At 40.0% G+C, this 23,834-nt stretch overlaps 1 protein-coding gene across 1 annotated transcript in view; it reads right to left on the bottom strand.

Annotated features, from left to right (window-relative positions):
* Positions 1-19,683, bottom strand: part of LOC136157472 (hydrocephalus-inducing protein homolog) — a 162,061-nt gene extending 142,378 nt beyond the window's left edge. The window contains exon 1 of the mRNA XM_065919346.1: positions 19,632-19,683. The gene's annotated coding sequence lies outside the window, so the exon portion shown is untranslated. The remainder of the gene's footprint in view (positions 1-19,631) is intronic.
* Between the last annotated feature and the right edge of the window lie 4,151 nt (positions 19,684-23,834).

Here is a 23,834-nt window from a genome sequence, read left to right as displayed (position 1 = left end):
TTTTGTTCTGGTCACCAGTTCCAACATGCATGTGTGTTTGTGCGTGTGGTGTGGCGGGGGCAGGAGGGGTGTTCCCCACAATAGCAAGTAATTTATCTACACAGACATGGCATCAAATTCCACAGGTTAAGTGTTAGTCCTAGAGACTGCCTCCACACTTCAGACACTAGTCGCAAGCCCAGCGTGTGTGCTTCTGACCCACTGACTGGAAATCAGAAGTTTCCACAACGCCAGCCTCAGGTTCAATTAGTTTGCTACAGTGGCCCTCAGAACTCAGAGGAACATTTTACTTACTAGATCACTGGTTTATTATAAAAGGATAGTCCCTGGGTTGCTGTTGCCCTTGGACGTGGCCTGATAACTTCATTATTTGTTAACCTTCTAGTGCCTTGAAGCAGGCCTTTGTTTATAATCTGTCCACTTTTTCCAGTCACTCTCAGCAGGAGGGTGGGCCTGTAGACCTAGTCTACCACTGTTAGAAGCAGAAATCCTCATCCACTGAGTGTAGATGGTATAGGGGGAGAAATCCTAACCCACGCCTGAAGAATTTTCCAATACTCCAACTTTTTTGAAACTTTGAAGATAAAATATAAAATAAGCACAATACAAAGAGCACCCAGGACAAGTAGACATCTACTTAGAGGCTCAGATGTCTGAAATTACCTGGATATCCCATTCATGCCACTTATCCAAGATATACAGAGCTGATATCATGACATCTTTATTGTTTCATTTCAGGTAAAAGTTGAGATACAATTACCGTTAGCTGAGATGCACACTTAGTGTGCTAACACTGAATAGCTACTTGCAGAATTTTAGGGCCTGAAAGTAAACATTTTTAATTTGTCTATCAAGTAGCCAAAGGCAAGTTTTTCTAGCTCCTTCTCACCTTAAGACCCCAAAAAGCAAAAATTTTTGAACAGGTATATTAAAATCAAGACTCTCCGAGCTTTGTTCTTGTTCAGTCGCTCAGTTGTGTCTGACTCTTTGCGACCCCATGGATTGCAGCACGCGAGGCTTCCCCATCCGTTACCAACTCCCAGACCTTGCACAAACTCATGTCTGTTGAATCGGCGATAATCTTGTCTTCTGTCATCCCCTTCTCTTCTTTGCCTACAATCCTTCCCAGCATCAGGGTCTTTTCTAATGAGTTAGCTCCTAGCATCAGGTGGCCAAAGTATTGGAGCTTCAGCTTCAGCACCAGTCCTTCCAATGAACATTTAGGACTGATTTCCTTTAGGATGGACTGGTTTGATCTTCTTGCAGTCCAAGGGACTCTCAAGAGTCTTCTCCAACACCACAGTTCAAAGCATCAATTCTTCAGCACTCAGTCTTCTTTATGGTCCAACTCTCACATCCATACATGACTACTGCAAAAACCATACCTCTGATTAGACAGGCCTTTGTCTTTCAGAAAGAGTCTTGATCCATGTACGGATCTGGATTATGAGACTCACTTATCACAGACACCCTCAGATGACACGGTGAAATGCACTGTTCTCATCTCTGGAATACCTAGCCTCTTCTTCCAAGTCCATTAGCCCTACTGGTACACTCTGTCCCCATTTTGACTACGTTCTCAGGCTTCTCCATTGCCCCTGATCCAACTATAGGGTCACTTACGGATAAAACTTCTGAAACTCTCTCCTCCCATTCTATACCCTTTCCCCTGCTTAAACTCATCCTACAGGTCTCAGTTGAAACATCACTGCCTCTAGAAAGCCTTCTCTGACCACCCTGAAGGCCCCGTGTTATATGTTCCCATAGTAACTGCACTTCTCATATAATGAATAAATTGCCTGTGTACCTAGATTTTTACATCTGTCTTCACCAGAGAGCAAGTTCTCTGAGTTCAGACACCTCAACCATTGTGCTCACCACTAGTATATATGCCTAATACATTAACAGTGCCAGGCATGGAATCAAGAAGTATTTGTTTACTGATTATTGGGCAGCTGAATTATTTGTTGCTTTCTTTCTCAATGATCAGTTCAGTTCAGTCACTCAGTATAGTCCAACTCTTTGCAACCCCATGGACTGCAGCACGCCAGGCTTCCTTGTCCATCACCAACACCCGGAGCAGACGCAAACTCAGGTCCATTGAGTTGATGATGCCATCCAACCACCTCATCCTCTGTCCTCCCATTTTCCTCCCTCCTTCAATCTTTCCCAGCATCAGGGTCTTTTCAAATGAGTCAGTTCTTCACATCAGATGGCCAAAAAATTGGAGTTTCAGCTTCAGCATCAGTCTTTCTAATGAATATTCAGGACTGATATCGTTTAGGATGGACTGGTTGGATCTCCTTGCAGTCTAAGGGGCTCTCAAGCATCTTTTCCAACACCATAGTTCAAAAGCATCAATTCTTTGGCGCTCAGCTTTCTTTATAGTCCAACTCTCAAATCCATACAAGACTACTGGAAAAACCATAGCTTTGACTAGATGGACCTTTGTCGGCAAAGTAATGTCTCTGCTTTTTAATATGCTGTCTAGGTTGGTCAGAACTTTTTTTCCAAGGAGCAAGTGTCTTTTAATTTCATGGCTGCAGTCACCATCTGCAGTGATTATGGAGCCCCCCAAAATAAAGTCTGTCACTATTTCCATTGTTTCCCCATCTATTTGCGATAAAGTGATGGGACCAGATGCCATGATCTTAGTTTTCTGAATGTTGAGCTTTAAGCCAACTTTTTCACTCTCTTCTTTCACTTTCATCAAGAGGCTCTTTAGTTCTTCACTTTCTGCTGTAAGAGTGGCGTCATCTGCATATCTGAGGTTATTGGTACTTCTCTTGGTAATCTTGATTCCAGCTTGTGCTTCATCCAGTCCAGCATTTCTTATAATGTACCCTTCATATAAGTAAAACAAGCAGGGTGACAACATACAGCCTTGCTGTACTCCTTTCCCAATTTGCAACCAGTCTGTTGTTCCATGTCCAGTTCTAACTGCTGCTTCTTGACCTGCATACAGATTTCTCAGGAGGTCAGGTGGTCTGGTATTCCCATCTCTTTCAGAATTTTCCATGGTTTGTTGTGATACACACAGTCAAAAGCTTTGGCATAGTCAATAAAGCAGATGTTTTTCTGGAACTCTCTTGCTTTTTCAATGATCCAGTAGATGTTGGCAATTTGATCTCTGGTTCTTCTGCCTTTTCTAAATTTAACTTGAACATCTGCAAGTTCATGGTTCATGTGCTATTGGAGCCTGGCTTGGAGAATTTTGAGCATTACTTTACTAGCATGTGAGATAAGTGCAATTGTGTGGTAGTTTGACATTCTTTGGCATTGCCTTTCTTTGGGATTGGAATGAAAACTGACCTTTTCCAGTCCTGTGGCCACTGCTGAGTTTTCCAAATTTGCTGGTGTATTGAGTGCAGCACTTTCACAGCATCATCTTTTAGGATTTGAAATTGCTCAACTGGAATTCCATCACCCCCACTAGCTTTGTTCATAGTGATGCTTCCTAAGGCCCAGTTGACTTCCCATTCCAGGATGTTTGGCTCTAGGTGAGTGATCACACCATCATGATTATCTGGGTCATGAAGATCTTTTTTGTATAGTTCTTCTGTGTATTCTTGCCACCTCTTCTCAGTATCTTCTGCTTCTGTTAGGTTCATACCATTTCTGTCCTTTATTGTGCCCGTCTTTGCATGAAATGTTCCCTTGGTATCTCTAATTTTCTTGAAGAGATCTCTAGTCTTTCCCATTCTATTGTTTTCCTCTCTTTCTTTACACTGATCACTGAGGAAGGCTTTTTTTTTCCATTTATTTTTATTAGTTGGTGGCTAATTACTTTACAATATTGTAGTGGTTTTTGCCATAGATTGACATGAACCAGCCATGGATTTACATGTATTCCCCATCCTGATCCCCCCTCCCACCTCCCTCTCCACCCCATCCCTCTGGGTCTTCCCAGTGCACAAGCCCCGAGCACTTGTCTCATGCATCCAACCTGGGATGGTGAACTGTTTCACCCTTGATAATATACATGGTTTGATGCTGTTCTCTCGAAACATCCCACCCTTGCCTTCTCCCACAGAGTCCAAAAGTCTGTTCTGTACATCTGTGTCTCTTTTTCTGTTTTACATATAGGGTTATCGTTACCATCTTTCTAAATTCCATATATATGCATTAGTATACTGTATTAGTCTTTATCTTTCTGGCTTACTTCACTCTGTATAATGGGCTCCAGTTTCATCCATCTCATTAGAACTGGTTCAAATGAATTCTTTTTAATGGCTGAGTAATATTCCATGGTGTATATGTACCACAGCTTCCTTATCCATTCGTCTGCTGATAGACATCTAGGTTGCTTCCATGTCCTGGCTATTATAAACAGTGCTGCGATGAACATTGGGGTGCATGTGTCTCTTTCAGATCTGGTTTTGAGGAAGGCTTTCTTATCTCTCCTTGCTATTCTTTGGAACTCTGTTCAGATGTTTATATCTTTCCTTTTCTCCTTTGCCTTTCACTTCTCTTCTTTTCATAGATATTTGTAAGGCCTCCTCAGACAACCATTTTGCCTTTCTTTTTTGTGGGGATGATCTTGATCCCTGTCTCCTGTACAACATCACAAACCTCTGTCTATAGCTCTTTAGGCACTCTATCAGATCCAATCCCTTGAATCTATTTGTCACTTCCACTATATAGTCATAAGGGATTTGATTTAGGTCATACCTGAATGGTCTAGTGGTTTTCCCTAATTTCTTCAATTAATTAATGTAATGTATTACTATAGCATAAATAACTTGAGAGTTATGGTTCCAGACCATAACATGTAAAAGCAGTTTTTGACAGACCTGTTAATTTTGTCAAATATACTAATTTAAACATGGCAGACAAGCTATTTTAAACCCATGTTTGCTTTACTAAAATAAAATAACTGCTAATTTATATGCCAGTTGATTCTGTTACCACCAGAGTCTAAAAACCAGTAGGCTTACAAAAGCACAGTGAGAATGCCTTTGGTTTCTGAATGCCTTTGGTTTCTGAATGCCTTTGGTTTCATGAAACACATGATGAATGTTCATTTGGAGAATTTGCTTCAGTTCACATACAAATGCACATCACTCAAAAGTAATCTATTTTATATGCTTATGAATGCTAGGCAATCGTAATATTTTCATTGCAGAAAATTCATAAACAAATGCATATTTATTTATGAATTTGTTGCAGTGAAGAAGAGATATTGAAATTACCATTTACTGATAACTAAAATCCCTTTTTTGGATCTAACCATTATATCAATGAAGGCTTATTTTAATAATAACAGATGAAATGGCACTCCTGCTGGTTTAGCAAAAATAAAAAATAATTTAAAAAATAAGCTACAGTCTATGATCTCTTAATGACTTCTTTGTGAAAGGAATCTAACTAAGCAAAGGAAAATCTTGGATGTATTCATTTCTTTTCCTAACAAAAAAATCCCTAATTCAATTGTTCTCTCCTCCAGTGTGCTGTTTCAATTCCTCTAATCTATAGAAATTTTCTAACATGAGAAAATATCTTCTCATATGATACTATAATGGGCTTAGTGGATCGTTTTCTCAAATCTGCTTATGTTACTTGGATTCAAGAATGCATACTCAGGAATACTTTTTAACAGTATTTAATGCTTTTTAACAATCTATTTTTGTAAAGGATTTGAGTTGTCCAGTATTAATTTCCCCCTCCCATTCTTGTCCCTTCTATAAGAACCCACTGTCCTGTCCAGAGGTGGAGGCAGACCTGGCCAATCATAGTAACCTGTTCTCCTACACTCTGATTGTTCCTGAGTGTGAGCAATGTGACCCTAATCATGTCAACTGGAATCTTCTCTTGAGTGATAGTTGAACACTGGGGAAGAGAAGTTCTTTCTTTGGACCTTCTGGGCTGAAAATGAATTAAAAGATATCAGCAGGCATCTTCCCCACTACATGGAGAAAGCTTTCTGCAGGACAATGCCATGTAGATAAAAGCAGAAATGTCAAAAGGATGGATGGATGACAGGCGGGAACAAAGATGAATATAAGTGAATCATAATCATATTGAAAGCAGTTCTAAACTTCGAGGCCCTGATATCTACAGCTCATCTTTTGATCTTATGAGCCATCCTAGTGTCTTAGTGTCCCAACTACACAAACTAATAAATTGCTTATTTTGTTTAAGCAGTACTGAAACTTGAAGTAAGAGTCTGTCACCTGAAATCTGACACTCTCTAGTGTCAGTGTTATATTTTTAGGACTTATATATTTACCTGAAAATTATTCCTGGAAGTTAGGAGGATGATTTTTAAATAACTACTATGCAAAGGCATGAGTTTTATTTCCAAAACCAGTAGAAAATGCCTCAATTCTATTAGGATAAGAGAGAATAAGTTTATACACTTTGTATTTACTTATAATATATAGATTAATTCATTTGTACCATCAGATGTACTCTCCAGGATGCCTAGAAATCTGGAAATCATGAAAAATCATCAGATATGGGATTATAAAACCCAGGACAGGAATTTCATATATAAATTATTCTGCTCTTACCAAGCCCACATTTGAATATGACTGGCACGTAACAAGGTCTCTGCAGAAGCTCACGTGGATCCAAATATTCTGGTCATCCAGAATGTGGGAGTCCAGAAGAAAGAATTAAAATTATTTCATTTTCACACTTTAAAGGATGAAAGTCTATAGAGGGCTACACAGAAAAATCCTTTACAGAAAATTGATACATTTTACATCAATTACTCCAAGTACTAACAACTTAAGAGTTATTTGCAACGTTATTTAAAAGTGATCTTATTCATTAACCAAATTCTCTGACAAAAATAATGCCTGGGAATCAGATTTCCCTTCACAAAGTCTCTTTAATAAAAGCCAGCCATTCACATAAGAGCAAAGCTGGATTTACTCAGTGACCCTTCCATGGTTCCAACATGAGTGAAGAAAGGGACCGATGCTTTCATCAGTTTCCACTGGCCATTAAGGATGTGGCAAACCCCAGAAGAAAGTGAACAGCAAGCTTGCCTGACCCTGCTCAACAGAGTGCTTTCAACACTGATCACTGTCTCAATACACCCTCACAAGCAGCTACTTGTTAAATGCTGCATGTCTACCTTTTATTAAAATGTCAAATGGAATTCTTTTAATTCATATTGGATGGCTGTCATAACAAAATTCAGCAATGAAAACCAATGACAGAGATTGGTTACAAACTACAACACTATACTTGAGCTGTCTAGTGTATTACAGGGCCATTTTTCTTCTTTCAGTTATCACACCGTTAAATATTGACCAGAAAATGTTGAGTGTGGTGCTTTCAACGGGCTTGTCAGATCAATTCCCATTAAAAGTATGAAAAATTTCTGTATCTAGCCTATATCTCTATTAAGAACAACTATAAACTTTCTTCTAAAACTAAACAGGATTCCATATCCAGTAATGGCAGGTAACGGGTGAACCAACAAGTCATGTGAATACAACTAAAAATTCCTTCTCCAGGGGATCTTCCTGACCCAAGAATCAAACCCCGGTCTCCTGAATTGCAGACAATTGCTCACCAACTGAGGTATGAGGGAATCCTTAAAAAAAATTTTAATCTCCTTAAAAGTATTAAAGAATTTTCAATATAGTCAACAATTTCCAGACCAAAATCTAAAGGAAATCAAACACCAAAGAAGTGAGCAAAGCAATAGAACTCATAGCCACTTTTGCCCCAGGGCATTTGCTAATCCAGATAAATTTGGGCTTTGGTTTTGGTGACCTTGCTGGGCAATGACAGAGGAAACAATGATCAGATTCCACTCAAGATGAGAAGTATTATGAGAGATCTTCTTCACCTTAGCTTGGGGCCCACAGTGAAAACTGACAACTCCATCACCATCCCCAGAAAGCCACAATAAAATCTATCATGGTGCTAACAGAGAAAGAGAATAAAAAGAAAAACGGGGGGGGGGGGGAATATTCAAAAAGGTGGGGTCACTTCTGACTCAAATTTGCAGCCCAGGTCCTATCATTTAAGTCGTTCACAGAACTTCAAGTCATGACTTAGGTTCAGGGTCATCCCAAATTAACAAATCCCGAGGTGAAGCAAATACAAATCTCCTATGGAGGAAGGCACCATCCTACCAGACCCTAAAAAATTAAAATCCCTACAAATAAAATTTCAAGGACAATGAAGAACAAAAACAAGCACTCACACAAGAAAACAAGATACCATGAGCAAAATTAACAGAAACTACAGACAGTAGAAGATAGCAGCAGAATACAGAAATAACAGAAGCAGAAGATATTAAGAAGAGGTGGCAAGAATACACAGAAGAACTATACAAAAAAGATTTTCACGATCCAGATAATCACGATGGTGTGATCACTTACCTAGAGCCAAACATCTTGGAATGCGAAGTCAAACGGGCCTTAGGAAGCATCACTATGAACAAAGCTAGTGGGGGTGATGGAATTCCAGTTGAGCAATTTCAAATCCTAAAAGATGATGCTGTGAAAGTGCTGCACTCAATACGCCAGCAAATTTGGAAAACTCAGCAGTGGCCACAGGACTGGAAAAGGTCAGTTTTCATTCCAATCCCAAAGAAAGGCAATGCCAAAGAATTCTCAAACTACCGCACAATTGCACTCATCTCACACGCTAGTAAAGTAATGCTCAAAATTCTCCAAGCCAGGCTTCAACAGCACATGAACTGTGAACTTCCAGATGTTCAAGCTGAATTTAGAAAAGGCAGAAGAGCCAGAGATCAAATTGCCAACATCCACTGGATCATTGAAAAAGCAAGAGAGTTCCAGAAAAACATCTACTTCTGCTTTACTGACTATGCGAAAGCCTTTGACTGTGTGGATCACGACAAACCATGGAAAATTCTGAAAGAGATGGGAATACCAGACCAACCGACCTGCCTCTTAAGAAATCTGTATGCAGGTCAGGAAGCAACAATTAGAACTGGACATGGAACAACAGACTGGTTCCAAATTAGGAAAGGAATACATCAAGGCTGTATATTGTCACCCTGCTTGTTTAACTTATATGCAGAGTACATCATGAGAAACGCTGGGCTGGATGAAGCAAAAGCTGGAATCAAGATTGCTGGGAAAAATATCAATTACCTCAGATATGCAGATGACACCACCCTTAGGGCAGAAAGTAAAGAACTAAAAAGCCTCTTGATGAAAGTGAAAGAGAGTGAGAAAGTTGGTTTAAAACTCAACATTCAGAAAACTAAGATCATGGCATCTGGTCCCATCGCTTCATGGCAAATAGATGGGGAAACACTGGAAACAGTGACAGACTTTATTTTGGGGGGCTCCAAAATCACTGCAGATGGTGACTGCAGCCATGAAATTAAAAGACACTTGCTCCTTGGAAGAAAAGTCCTGACCAACCTAGACAGCTTATTAAAAAGCAGAGACACTACTTTGCCTACAAAGGTCCATCTAGTCAACGCTATGATTTCCCCAGTAGTCATGTATGGCTGTGAGAGTTGGACTATAAAGAAAGCTGAGTGCTAAAGAATTGATGCTTTTGAACTGTGGTGTCGGAGAAGACTCTTGAGAGTCCCTTGGACTGCAAGGAGATCCAGCCAGTCCATCCTAAAGGAAATCAGTCCTGAATATTCAGTGGAAGGACTGATGCTGAAACTGAAACTCCAATACTTTGGCCACCTGATGTGAAGAACTGACTCATTTGAAAAGACACTGATGCTGGGAAAGATTGAAGATGGGAGGAGAAGGGGATGACAGAGGATGAGATGATTGGATGGTATCACCAACTCAATGAATATGAGTTTGAGTAAACTCTGGGAGCTGGTGATGGACAGGGAGGCCTGGCGTGCTGCAGTCCATGGGGTCGCAAAGCATCAGACACGACTGAGCAACTGAACTGAACTGAACAGACAGTAGATCATCGAAGACTTCATAGAGGGGACTTAATGGATACAGACTATGAAATAACTATATTACTGGGCCTGAAGTAGTAACAGAGAAGCCTGAAAATCTCTTTAGGACACAGGAATCTATAACCAAAAAATGATACAACAATTCTGTGAAAACAGATGCAATCCTCAAAAATGTTAATATTCTAAAAAGCAAAAACCAACACCATCCCCCCGCCCCCCTCCAATACGTCAGGGGAACTATTCTACACTAAGGAGACTGAAAACCTTAAAAACTCAATGAGGCACATGACCTTTGGCTGAATCCTGAATTTAATTTAAAAATAAAAAGGAAAAATTATTGAAAATTGGGGAAAATATGAATACAGTATTAACACTGTATCAATTTTAAGCTTATGGACTGTGATAACAGTATTGTGATTATGTGAAAGAATGTTGCTCTTCTTAGAAAGTATCTGTTAATGTATTTAAAGGAGCAATGTGATGGTATCTCCAGTCTGTAAGTTTTAAACTAGCTCTCAAGTAGTTTTTAAAAAAGAGACAGAGAAAGGAAACAAAAGCAAATGTGGCAGAATGTTAACAACTAATGACTCTAAGTAAAGGGCATTTAGGTACTATTATTTCAAGTTTTCTTTAGATTTGGAAATTTTTAAGAACAAAACATTGTAGGGGGAAGTCATATAGAAGATTTCATAGGATCCAAATAGAACATCTAACAATAAGAGGTATAGTAGCTAAATTTAAAAATTTCTGAGGTTATACAAGTGAAGTTAAGAGACATGAAGGAGAAAGATCTTATATCCTTGGAGCCTTGAGAGCAAAGAGATGAGTCAGAGGCAATATCTAAAAAAATGATAGCTGAGGATTCTACCGAAATGTTGAAAAAGACCAACATGTAAATTCAAGAAGTCCAATAAATCCCAAGCTAGATAGATGGGAAGAAATCCATACCTAGATTCATCTTAGAGATGGTAAAGAAAACTAAAAATAGATAAATCATTTAAAAGGCCAAGAAAAAAAAGACAAATTGTGTTCAAAGAGGCCATGGCTCGATTGAGAGCTAATTTCCCAATATAATGGAAGACAGAAAATGGTAGAATGATGCAATCAAATTCACTAGAAGAAAAAACTGCCATCTTATAATTCTACAGCCAGTAAAAATATCTTTCAAGAGTAAATTAAAGGGACAAACAAATGTGGAAAGATTCCCCATAGTAGATCTACTTCAAACTTAGTTAATTGGTATTGACTGCAACTGGATATTTTAGACTCTGCTCTCCAGCATTCTGCTGTTCTCTCAAACAATCCATCCAATAACTTACAAGAAAAATGAACAACTTGCTGAAAATGATTTTGAAATGGTTAATACACAAGTCATTCCATTTGAAGTCTCAATGAATGATTCAAGTTGTCATTCATACAAGTTCATTAATACTTGTAAATTCATACTAATGTACAACTTTTCCAAAGTGAGAAACCAAAATAATTTGAACTCAGCAGGGATATCATTTGCGCCTGACTCATAATAACATTGTCTGTCCTATGTCTCTGTATTCATTACTTACCAAAAAGAATCATCATTACCTGTATATAAATTTCTCTTCTAAACAAAACAAAACAAACCCATGAGTGGTGACCTCAAACTGAACTAGTTAAATTTAGGGACGCATTTGTAAAGGTCAGTGTCCTTTGCTGAAAATCTACTTTTTATGCAGATGAGAAGTTTAACCTGCCCTATGAGTGCCAGGCATAATTAGCCAGCTGCACTCTCATAATAAGGTGCAGATGGTTAATTACACCAGCAAATAACTGCTCACTTGTGGGCACAAAAGCCTGTACCTAAAATCATTAAAAGTATACTTGGGCCTATCTATGCTCATGCAAACAAAACACTTATCTCCAAGGTTCACCTGTGAGCAAATCACCACCAGCTCCAACTCCACCGCTCTGGGGGAGACCCATTAACACTGCTGAGGTCTGGTTCAAGGAAGGGACACCAGCCGCAAAGCCATACATCAGTGAGCAAAATATTTCATGGGGTGCTGAGTCCTTGTTGAAAAATCTCCTGAAGTTAATTTGTTGTAACAGAAACCTAAGATAGAATTTGTTTTCCCTAGAACCCAAAGTAAATTCAATCTTCTTTAGATTAAAAACTCTGAAACTAAAGAATTTTTTTTTTCACAAGCAAAGTCAACATTAGTTGTCTGACAAAGAAAAAAAGACAAATTTTCCTGTGCCCTTGAGAAATTTCATCAGCTAGCTGAGCTCTCAGAATTTAGAAAGCCATATCAGAAACAATACATCCATTGGTTGTTAGATTGTTCCAAAGATCCCACTTAAAAACAAATTCTACTAATCCTCATGTGGTGAGAATAGGACTTGGGAAGAAAGCAGAGAGGGCGAACTACTTTCTAAAACCCAAGTTTGGAAGTTCTCTGCCAGCTTCACTGTTCTCAACTTACAGGGTTTAAGATGTTAGGGCTCATTTACTTGAATCAGTACAGAACCTTTACTCAGAGGAATCCACAGGATGTGTGATTCTATTCAGTTTAATTGTATGTTGGGGAAGAGGAAAAGCTGCCTGCCATGATTTTAATTGCTAAGAGCACACGATCTTTTTAGGAACCATCTGTTTAATTGTAATTACAAACAGCGATGCAAAAACACAAATGATTAACAAGTACAAAACTTCCCTACCACTATCAGTTTTAACATAACAAGCCATATAGTGAAAGAGTGTGTTGCCTTTTTCCTCTCTGCAATATTTCATGATTTAGCAACTGGCAGTCTACTATTTATTACAGAATCTCATTCTGGTGGTGCTAAAGTTATTAATTAGTATTCTTGGATTATATTTCTCTGTTACTCCTTTTTATTAAACTTTAATTCCCTCTGAAAGTGACAGGGATTATATCAGAAATGAAATGCCTAAGGCTCCTGTTTTCTACCTCCTGCTCAAATCTTTGAGGTTTCATATAATACACATCACCTATAATTAATTACCTGGGACATTCCAAAGTATTGCAAGACTAATTTTTTGGCTTTCATAAACACAAATTTCAGCCTTCCTGGTTTTGAAATATGTTTACCACACTGTTATTATTCTGAAAGCCACAAGTATTGGTGATTGTTTCCAGGCATGAATAAAAATACCTTAACCTTGAAATTTATTTTAATTAAGGACTTTTCAAAGTCATTGCCGCAAACCTGGTGGATTGTTTATAAAAAAAACAAGCATCAACAACATAGTTGTACAGAATACAAAATTAGGGGTGAAGTTTTTTAACTTGGGTTTATAAGAATAGTTTAAAAAAAATAAAAAGAGATAAATGCTGTGAGATCATAATGTTCATAGAGCAACCTCATATTTAGGACATTTTAGATAGCCTGTTAAAGCAAGAAGATGCCATTTAAAAATAAAATTCAGAAAAATAAATAAATAAATAAATAAAATTCAGGAGAGATTTATGAACTGACAGTGAAATTACATGAGATTTCTTTCTTAGTCATGTCACATTAATTTTTCCTCAAAGTGAGATGAGTTGACTTTTTGGTATTCATTTTAAGATGAAGATCACCACTTAAACAATACCATATACTTTCTGACAAGTCTTTCAGTCACACATGAAACACTTTTAAAAAGCCTTCTCTCCATCCCGACCACTGCAACAGATAAATATGACCCTTAAAAAATCAGAGAACTAAAGCACTTTAAATCCTCAAAGATGTAAAAAGACTGCACAGCTTTTCAAGTTAAATTGCAGTAGAGGCGTTATGCGATACGTCAATTCCCCACTTATGCTCTGTCCAACTTGAATCCTTCTAGTCATGATCCTACAATGATTCTTGCCTTATTTCAAGCCTGGCTTCCCCTTGCAAGATATTTTATATGAAGAGCAGTCAAATGCTAAGCTTCTTTGCAAGTGTTAATGAGGAAACAGATCTTGGGAGAAAACATATGAAAGGAAGAAACTGCCCTCGGAAACAGCTGCTTCTTCGCTTTTGACAACAGCAACTGCGATGGAGCACGTCACTGTGCCCTGCACTCTGAAATGTGCTGTCCTAAACCAGTGATCTTTAACGTTCAAGGTTCAAATCCCATTGGGGATCAGTTAAAAGCTATGAACACTGTTCCCCAAAGATGAAAATAAACATAAAATCTAAACTAAACATGAATATAAGATAACAAGTAGAACCATATGGGAGGATTCCAGCCCATACCAACTCAAAACAAGAAGTCGTCCTGCCCCGGGGGCCCCTAGATCAGGCATCCAGAAATGCTTCCTCCCTGACAGGCAGGGTCGATGCGGCACTTCAGTGACTATTCAGCTCTGAAGCAGCCACAGAAGACTGTCGACTTTCTGTTCCCCAAAAGATTATGGGAGTAAAATCTCTGCAGGGAGAATGAGGCAGGAAAGTGGGCAGGGAACACCTTTAAAAGAATGACATAGCCTGAGGGTGCAACAGACTGAGCAGGGACAACAAGGTCCAGGATGGCAGCCCAGGTATCTCCCACTAGACTCTGAGCCTCAGTATGCACTCGCTGAACCACACCAGCGTGCTAAATGACACACCCACAGGCACCGTGACCATAAAAGGCAAACAGTGGGCGGTGGCCCAATTCCTGGCAGTCCCCATCCTTTCCTCAGAAGAGCTGGAATGCTCCTCCCACTCATTAGCCTGTGAAATTACCCACCCCTATAAAAACTGACAACCCCATAACCTGGTGCCTCTAATGCCTCTCTTGCCTTCTGAGAGGGCCCACACTCTATGGAGTGTGTCTCCTCCCTGAAAAAACTTTCACCTCAAAACAAACAACAAACAAACCCATTAACATAAATCCAGAGTCAAACATCTACTCTATGCAGATCCCAGTTTACCAGTTTAAACATAGCTTCAATACTCACTCATAGGCTATATGGGTTCTCTCACACTTGATGAGAGTTTTCCTCTTCTAAATAATTTTTGATGTTAACATGTAAAAACATTCTCAAAGCTACTTTAAGCTTGTAAAACTCTATCACTAATTAATAATAGATAATAACTTCCCCTCTCCTGTGTGATCACATGAATCACTCTCCCACACAAGCCAGAGGGATTGTTGGGCTTTCCCCTAAATAATTCTAAATTTGCTCATATACAAAATATGAAATAAAATGTAAAACTAAATCTATAAAACTTCAAGAAAAAAACACAGAAGAAAATCTGTGTTACTATGGGTTAGGTGAAGAATTTTAGATAACATAATACATAATAGGAAAAATACTAAATTGGACTTCACAATTTAAAATTTTGACTCCAAAAGGCAACTCAGTAAGAAGACAAGTGAATAAGACATGGGTAAAAGATATGAACACAATCTTAACCAAAGAAGAGATAAAATAATCCATAAACTCATGTTGTTCAACATCATTATGCATCATGGAAATGCAAATGTGAAACAGAATGAGAAAATGCTACACAGCTACAAAAACAATTAAAACAAACTAGACTGTCACTAGATGTCATGGGTGTGGAGCAGATGACACTTTCATACTATGCTGGTAGAAATGCAAAATGGTACAGTTAATTTGGAAAACAGTTTCTTATAAAATTAAACATATACTTACCACAGAACCATGTGGCTGAGCCCTGGTGGCTCAGAGGATAAAGCATCTGCCTGTGATGCAGGAGACCCAGGTTCGATCCCTGGGTCGGGAAGATCCCCTGGAGAAGGAAATGGCAATCCACTCCAGTATTCTTGCCTGGAGAACCCCATGGACAGAGGAGCCTGGTGGGCTACAGTCCACAGGGTCGCAAAGAGTTGGACACGACTGAGCAACTACACAGAACCTAGTAATCACATTCCCGGGTATTTATCCAAAAATTATAATAACATATGTTGATACAAAGACTTTTCTGGGAATGACTACAACCAACAACAAGAGAACTTTCTGAGTTAACAGGATCATTCTATACATTTACTTGGATACATAACAATTTTTCAAAACCCACAGAACTGTACATCTACATCTAAAAGGAATAAATTTTGGAAAAGGGTCTATTCAGATCCTCTGCCCATTTTTAGTAGGGTCTTTTGCTTTTTTGATGTTGAGTTGTATGAGTTCTTTGTATATTTTAATATTAATCCCTTATCAGATACAGCATTTGAAAATATCTTCTCCCAGTCTGTAAGTGGCCTTTTATTTTGTCAGTTTCCTTCACTGTGCAAAAGTTTTTTAGTATGAAGTATTCCCATTTGTTTATTTCTGCTTTTGTTTCCCTTGCCTGAGGAGACATGACCAAAAAATATTTCTAAGATCATTGTCAAAGAGCATACTTCTTATGTTTTCTTCTAGAAGTTTTATGGTTACAGGTCTTACATTTCAGTCTTTAATCCATTTTGGGAATTTATTTCTGGGCATAGTATGAGAGGGTAGTCCAGTTTGATTCTTATGGATATAGCTGTTCAGTTTTATGAACACTGTTTACTGAAGGAGCTGTCTTTTCCCCATGATATATTTTTGCCTCCTTTGTCATAGATTAATTGCCCATATAAGTGTGGATTTCTGGGTTCTTTATAGATGATCGACAGGTACACGAAAAGATGCTCAAGATCACTAATCAGAGAAATGCAACTCAAAACCACAATGAGATATCACCTCATACCTCTCAGAAGAGATGTCATCCAAAAGACAACAGATAAGTTTTGGTGAGGATGTGGAGAAAAGGAAACCCTTGTGCACTGTCGGTGGGAATGTAAATTGATGCACAGCCACTATGGAAAACAGTGTGGAGATTCCTCAAAAAACTAAAACTAGAACTACAATGTGGCTCAGCAATGCCACTCCTTGGTATTTATCCAAAGAAAACAAAAACACTAATTAGAAAAGACACATGCGCCCCATTGTTCACTACAGCATTATTACAATAGCCAATATATGGAAGCAACCCAAATGTCCATCAATAGAAAAATGGATAAAGAAAATGTGGTACATGTACACAGTGGAATATTACTCAGCCATAAAAAAGAATAAAATCTTGCCATTTGTCACAACATGGATGGATCTAGAGGGTATTGTGCTAAGTGAAATAAGTCAGAAAGAGAATAAGTAATCACTTACATGTGAAATCTAAAAAATAAAACAAATGAATAAACATAACAAAACGGAGACAGTCATAGACACAGAGAACAAGCTGTATGGTTTTTTCTGGTGGTTGCCAGAGGGGAGGAGGTGAAGGGAGGAGAGCAATTGGTGATGGAGATTAAGAGGTACAAATTTCCAGTTGCAAAATAAATGAGTCATGGGTATTAAACATACAGTGTGCGGAATATATTCAATAATTATATATCCTTGAGTGGTGACAGATAACTAGATTTAGAGTAGTGATCATTTTTAAAAGCATAGAAATATTCAATCATGATGTTGCGTAACAGGAACTAACAGTGTTGGAGGTCAACTATACTTAAAAAACAAGCAAATTCATAGAAAAAGAGATCAGGTTACCAGTAGTAAGGGGTTGAGGGAGGGGGAACCAGATGAAGGTGGTCAAAAGGTACAAACTTCCAGTTATAAGATAAATAAGTACCAGGGATGTAATGTACATGATATATACAATTAACTCTGCTGTATGTTATACATGAACGTTGTTAAGAAAATAAACCCTAAGAGTTCTCATCACAAGTAAAATTGTTTATATTTCTTTAATTTTGTATCTGTATGAGATGATGGATGATGACTGAACTTCTTGTGACAATCATTTCATCCTGAATATATGTGAACTCATTATGCTGTACAGCTTAAACCTACACAGTACTGTATGTCAATTATATCTCAATAAAACTGGAAGAAAACATAAAGGTGAATTCTACAGTATGTAAATGATGCATAATAAATCTGACTTTTTAAAACAGCTAAGAACATACTGGGATAAAATATTAATTTAAATTATATCTCAATATAGTATCAATATTTCAAAGTATCAATACCAATGGTATATAAAATACTCTGATAAATCAATATAAAAAGGACAGTCACATTTAAATTAGGCAAATATAAACATTGGCAACCCACATAAGATCAATTATCAGTAGTAAATAATCATAAACTGCTTTATCTCACTAATAAGCCAGCAAATGTAAATTACAACAAAGTGGTAAACATTATTTTCCCATAAGAAAAACAAAGTTTTAAAAGACTGATAATATCAAGTGTTGACGCCTATGCAGGGCAAGCACAATCTCTACAACAAGACTTCAAAACAGTTATATCAATGGGGACGATGGAAATTCAATTTATTCAAATTCAGCTAAATGAAAAGACAAAAAAATAACCTTTATAATAGCCGAGTGATTGTCTTTGCTGCTTAGTCAGTGGGCTGTAGAACGGGGTGAGATGGTAGTTAGTCATGAGAATACTTGTGTCCATTTCATCAATCAACGCTCAACAGTCAGTCCAGGCAGACTGAGGGGAGCCCAGAAGGAGGCATGGACGACTCTAAGGCGCTAGCAGTCCACCAAGCAGAGTGAGTCCAGGTAGCCACATGAATGGCAACAGCCTCCTCAATGTTCTCAAGGAAGAAACTGAAGAATGAAATGAGGGCTACAGCAAAATGGAACACGGACTTCCATGGTGGTCCAGCAGTTAAGAATCCGCCTGCCAGTGGGTGGGACACCGGCTCCATCTCTGGTCCGGGAAGACCCCACATGCCCTAGAGCAGCTAAGCCCACAATTACTGAAGCCTGTGCATCTAGAGCCGGAGCTCTGCAACAGAAGAAGCCACCACAATGAGAAGCCCACGTACCTCAACTACAGAGTAGCCGTTGCTCACCGCAACCAGAGAAAGCCCAAGAGCAGCAACGAAGGCTTTGCCTTCAACTTTGACCTTAGCATCCCCAACCTAATACAGTAGTAAAGCATGACTCCACTAAACAAGCTCATCAAGAGCACAAATCCTGTCTTTACATTTTTTTTTCCTGCAAAACATCTAGATAACTACTAAACATTAAGTAGGTTCTCAATTACTTTCAGGAATAAAGTAAAGGAGAGTAGGGAAGAATCATCTAGATAAAATACATACTGGTTGAAGTATTCTGAAGAGAAAAGGCCAAGACCCTATAGAGGCAGGGCGCAAGAAATCTAAGGTAAAACAGGTGAGGACACGTAGAGAACGGGACACCAGAATGGTTAAGAGTCGTACAGACAGCTCTAAACATGGGGCACTCTATGAACCCAGACTGCTGAACTGTAAAGGGCGGTTAATCATTAGTCATCTCACAGGCGCAGCTATGCAATGAGACCACACAGGTAAATCACATCAGGGTACACCGGGAGTGCATTTGATCCTCAGAGTCAACCTAAGAAGGGAGGAGGGGGTATGGCACCCCATTTTCCCGTTAAGGAAATACAGAAAATGACTTGCCCAAGGCCGAGCTAATTAGAAGTTAGAAGCAAGGTGAACTTCTAACTCTGTCCTTCAGGCTGATGTCTGCTCCTCATCCACACAGGTAGTCTGGGGAACCGACAGAAACAGGAGGCTCCACTATTGAGAGGAGAGGGGGTGAGGAAAAAGAGAGTGAGGAGGCTGGAGGGAGATGGGATCTGGAAAGCTTAGGGAACCCCTGGGACAAAGAGCTGGAACACGAGGGGACGCCCCAGCCAGTCCACATACCCCTCATATTGCGACCCCACGACCACTGCGAGGGCCTTCGACCCCGGTGACCTCCACCCCCTGTCAACTTCGCGCCCCGTACCCCACCAAGACCCCGCGTCCAACTCACAGACGCTGCAGCAAGGGCTTCCCCCAACCGGCTCCAAGCAGAGGGCTCTCCTGCGCCGCCTGGGAGCGAAGCTGTTACCATCCGTTGCCACAGCAACCACGCATCGCCGCACAGCTTAGCAAGCTGCTCGATGATTGGAGAAGGCAAGCGTCCATAGCAACTGCCCGACAGCGATACTTGTAAAAAAGATTTTGGTTTTGGGAAATTCTTCAGACACCTTCCCTCCCCAAAGGCACCTTTTCTCACCAGACACTTGTCCTAGTTCTCTAAAAGTGCATCATACACTATCTTATTTAACGCCTATCTGCCAGTGTAGGAGTGAGGTTCTTCATCTCTCCAAAAACTTTTAAAGGTCCTTTTTACCTCTTCAGGGGGTCTGTGAACCCTTAAGTTATCTGCAAAAATTTATGTCCCTGTACCAAGTAGGATGGTCCATAATTGTCCAGTCTTAAAGGAGCCAGAAACAGAACCCAGGCAGCCAGATGCCCAGGAAAGTCCAAGAAAATAACTGCTCTATGCATTTACCCCCGTCTTCTCAGAGAATGCAGACAAAAATATAATGCAGTTCTTCACAGACTCCACTTAGACTGTGGCCTCATCCAAATCCTGCCTTGAGATGCCTCCCAGTGACTCTAACTCTTGACCTTTATTCATTCATTCAATAAATTATCTACTGATCACTAATTATTGGTTGTACATTTACCACAGAGATACTTTTCTAGCCACTGGAAGATAGCAATCATTGAGAAAGACTCCCCAGTTTCTTAGAGTTCTCCTTATGGTGTGGGACACAACAGATGAAGAGACAAGATCACTTTACAATGCAGTAATAAAATATGGTGATACTAAGGAGATGTCTAAGGCAATGAGCCCTTTAGACCCGATGGTCAGGGAAGTTCACATTGAGATGGTCTTTGAGCTGAGACAACACTTCCCTGATAGCTAAGCTGGTAAAAAATCTGCCTGCAATGCAGGAGACACCGGTTCAATTTCTGGGTTTGGAAGATCCCCTGGAGGAGGGCATGGCAACCCACCCCAGTATTCTTGTCTGAAGAATCGCCATGGACAGAGAAGCCTGGCAAGAGACTGGAGACTGCAGTCCATGGGGTCACAAAGAGTCAGATACGACTGAGCGACTAAGTACACATGAGAAGACAATACCTACACAAAAGCAGACAGTAACATGTGAAGTGTATAAAAGGGGCAGGAGTAGGTGATTAAGGAAGATTTGTTCAAAGAGATCTGAGCTGTGAGCCCCATTTCCTAACCTCTAGTCATTTCTTTCCACCGAGATGCCCAGTAATGAGGGTGAGTTTCTGACTCTTGAAAGTGCCCTGCAAAAGGAAGTATCAACCTAATCACAGCAGGATCAGACAAGTGACAATTTCCTTGATGCCTTCTCTATTCCCTCCTCCTGATCTAATCTCAGAGGAGCCAGAAAAAAGTGACTCAACTGGAGGCACAGGTTCAGTGGCTGGCAATGAACCCAAGTAGAAACCAACAGGAAAAAAAGCAGAAAGTGACCACGCTTTCATCCCCACCTGCAGGTTTCCTGTTTGCATCAAGACCAAACTGAAAAAGGAAGAAGCCATAATTTTAAGTTAAAAGTTTTGATTATCACTTTGGACAAACATATTAAGGCTGTGTTTTGACACCCAAGACTGTCCATAAAAGTCTTGGCATCTGACTGAGTTCACCCAAAAGCAGGAAAACAATTTGTCCCACAGACCATTTTAAAGGGAGACTAGAAGAAAAAAGTTAAGCTGCTTTATGGCTGTGACCCACAAGTCATGTTTGCTTAACTTTAGGGTTACATGAGATATATGAGACAAGCTATAATATAGGCAGCAACATGGGTTATACCTGAAGTATACAGAACAGTAGAAGATGCAAAAAGATAAGGATTAAAGTGTGTACTATTATGGGGAGGAAAACATTTATCCAGTCACACAGAACCTCGGCATCAGACCTGAGACTAGAGTATAAGCCCCCATCCCCAGAGGCCTTGCCAGGGCTGCTGAGAGCTGTGGCCAGTGACCATGGCTGCTCCTCCACAGGGCCCACTGCAGCTGCTGCACGACGATAGAAGCCTGGCATGTCCTCGGTGTCAGAGAGATGGAGGGGCAGGCAAACACAAGGGAAAACAAACACAAACAAGAAACATATGCAGAAATGGATATCCAACTGAATGCTAATTATGGTGTTAAAAAGTAGATCAGATTTAGGAATCATTTTTGTTAACCTGCACTTCCCTTTAACCAAAAAGGCTCACAGGAAGTATGAAGAGTTCTCCATTTGTCTTAAGCTCCCTGACCCCTCAAAGAACCTTACATTTTGATCAAGTGAGAGAGATGAGGTTAGGGCCTTGTTCTTTCTAAGTTGTGAGCAAATAATTGGGTCAGTGAGCAGACAAGATTGTGAAGACAGAGCCTTTTCAGACTTCAGAGTGAAATAGGACAGTAACCCTGAGGACCTCAAGACACCAAGCCCACCCCAGCAGTCCTGGCCCACGGGACCCACACAGAGGAGGACCCTGGGTGAGAACCTGCAGAAATCACAGGCTTACCATTATAAAGGCCCTTAGAGCAAAATGTGTATAAGACTCAGAACACAGTAGTTGCTCCATACATGAGCAGTGATTTTTCTTACTATTACAAGACGACTCCAGTTCTGAACTTATCCCTTATATGGAGTTGCTACTTAACCTCTGTGCTTCATGTAGCTCCCACATCTATCAAATAGGGGCAACCACCCCACAGGATTGTTGAAGATAAGATAGGTTTGCTCTTAGGAAGAAAAGCTATGGCAAACCTAGATAGCATATTAAAAAGAAGAGACATGACATTACCAACAAAGGTCCATATAGTCAAAGCTACGTTTTTTCCAGTAGTCATGTATGGATGTGAGAATTGGACCATAATGAAAGCTGAGAGCCAAAGAATTGATGCTTTTGAACTGTGGTGTTGGAGAAAACTCTTGAGAATCCCTTGAACTGCAAGGAGATCAAACCAGTCAATCCTAAGGAAATCAATCCTGAATGTTCATTGGAAGGGTTAATGTTGAAGCTGAAGCTCCAATACTTTGGCCACCTGAGGCAAAGAACTGACTCATTGGAAAAGACCTTGATACTTGGAAAGATTGAAGGCAGGAGCAGAAGGGAACGACAGAGGATGAGATGGTTGGATGGCATCATTGACTCAATGGAGATGAGTTGGAGCAAGCTCTGAGAACTGGTGATGGACAGGGAAGCCTGGAGAGCTGCAGTCCATGGGGTTGCAAAGAGTTGGACACGACTGAGTGACTGAACTGAACTGAACAAACACCAAGTGAACCAAGAAATAGAAAATGAAGCTAAAGTAAGCCTGGTTCCTCTGTCTACATCTCTCTCTCTGGACCCAAATATCCCTTTGTTTCTGCTTCTCTATGTATGTCATTTTTCTCCTTTACCTTAGATTTGTCTTTCCCTACTTTTCTACCCAAATCTTACCAAACAGTCAACCCAGTGCCCCACATACCCATACTCTCAGTTAACATTCATCTCTGTCTCTAGGTGTAGTGGGTTAAATGGTAACTCTAAAAGGATGTGCCTGTGTCCTAAAATCCAGACCCTGTGGATGATACCTTACTTAGAAAAACAGTCTTCGCAGTTGTAATTAAGTAAAGCGTCTCAAGATGAGATTATCCTCAGTTATCCAGGTGGACCCTTAAATCCACTGACTTTGTAAAAGAGAGAATAGGAGAAGACACAGACACATAAAGGGGAAGCAGCAGTGAGACCACAAAAGCAAAGCCTGAAGAAATGTGGCCAAGGAAGCCAAGGGCCACCAACAGCCATCAGACACTGGAAGGGGCAAGGAAGAATTCTCTCCAGAGCTGCCAGAGCAAGTGCAGCCCTGTCTATGTCTTGACTTCAGACTTCTGGCCTCCAGCCTGTGAGAGAATTATTTCTATTGCAGGAAGCCAGCTGGTTATTGGTGGTTTGTTGCAGCAGCCATAAGAAACAACTACACTAAGTTTTCATTCCAAACCCCTGGGAGAGAAAATCTCACTGGTTGAGGCTAACTCACAAACAACAACATATCCACTGAGCCCGTTCACTGCTGCCAGAGAGCTGGGTCACACTGGAAGAACATGACTGCCAGGGCCACTCCTGTGTGGAGGGTGGCTGTCAGTTCTCCAGAAGAGAAGGGGGGCTGGGCAGAA

Source organism: Muntiacus reevesi, chromosome 2, assembly GCF_963930625.1.
Source record: "Muntiacus reevesi chromosome 2, mMunRee1.1, whole genome shotgun sequence".
Taxonomy (NCBI): domain Eukaryota; kingdom Metazoa; phylum Chordata; class Mammalia; order Artiodactyla; family Cervidae; genus Muntiacus; species Muntiacus reevesi.
The sequence above is the reverse complement of the archived record's forward strand: the minus strand, read 5'-3'. Positions and strand labels throughout refer to the sequence as shown.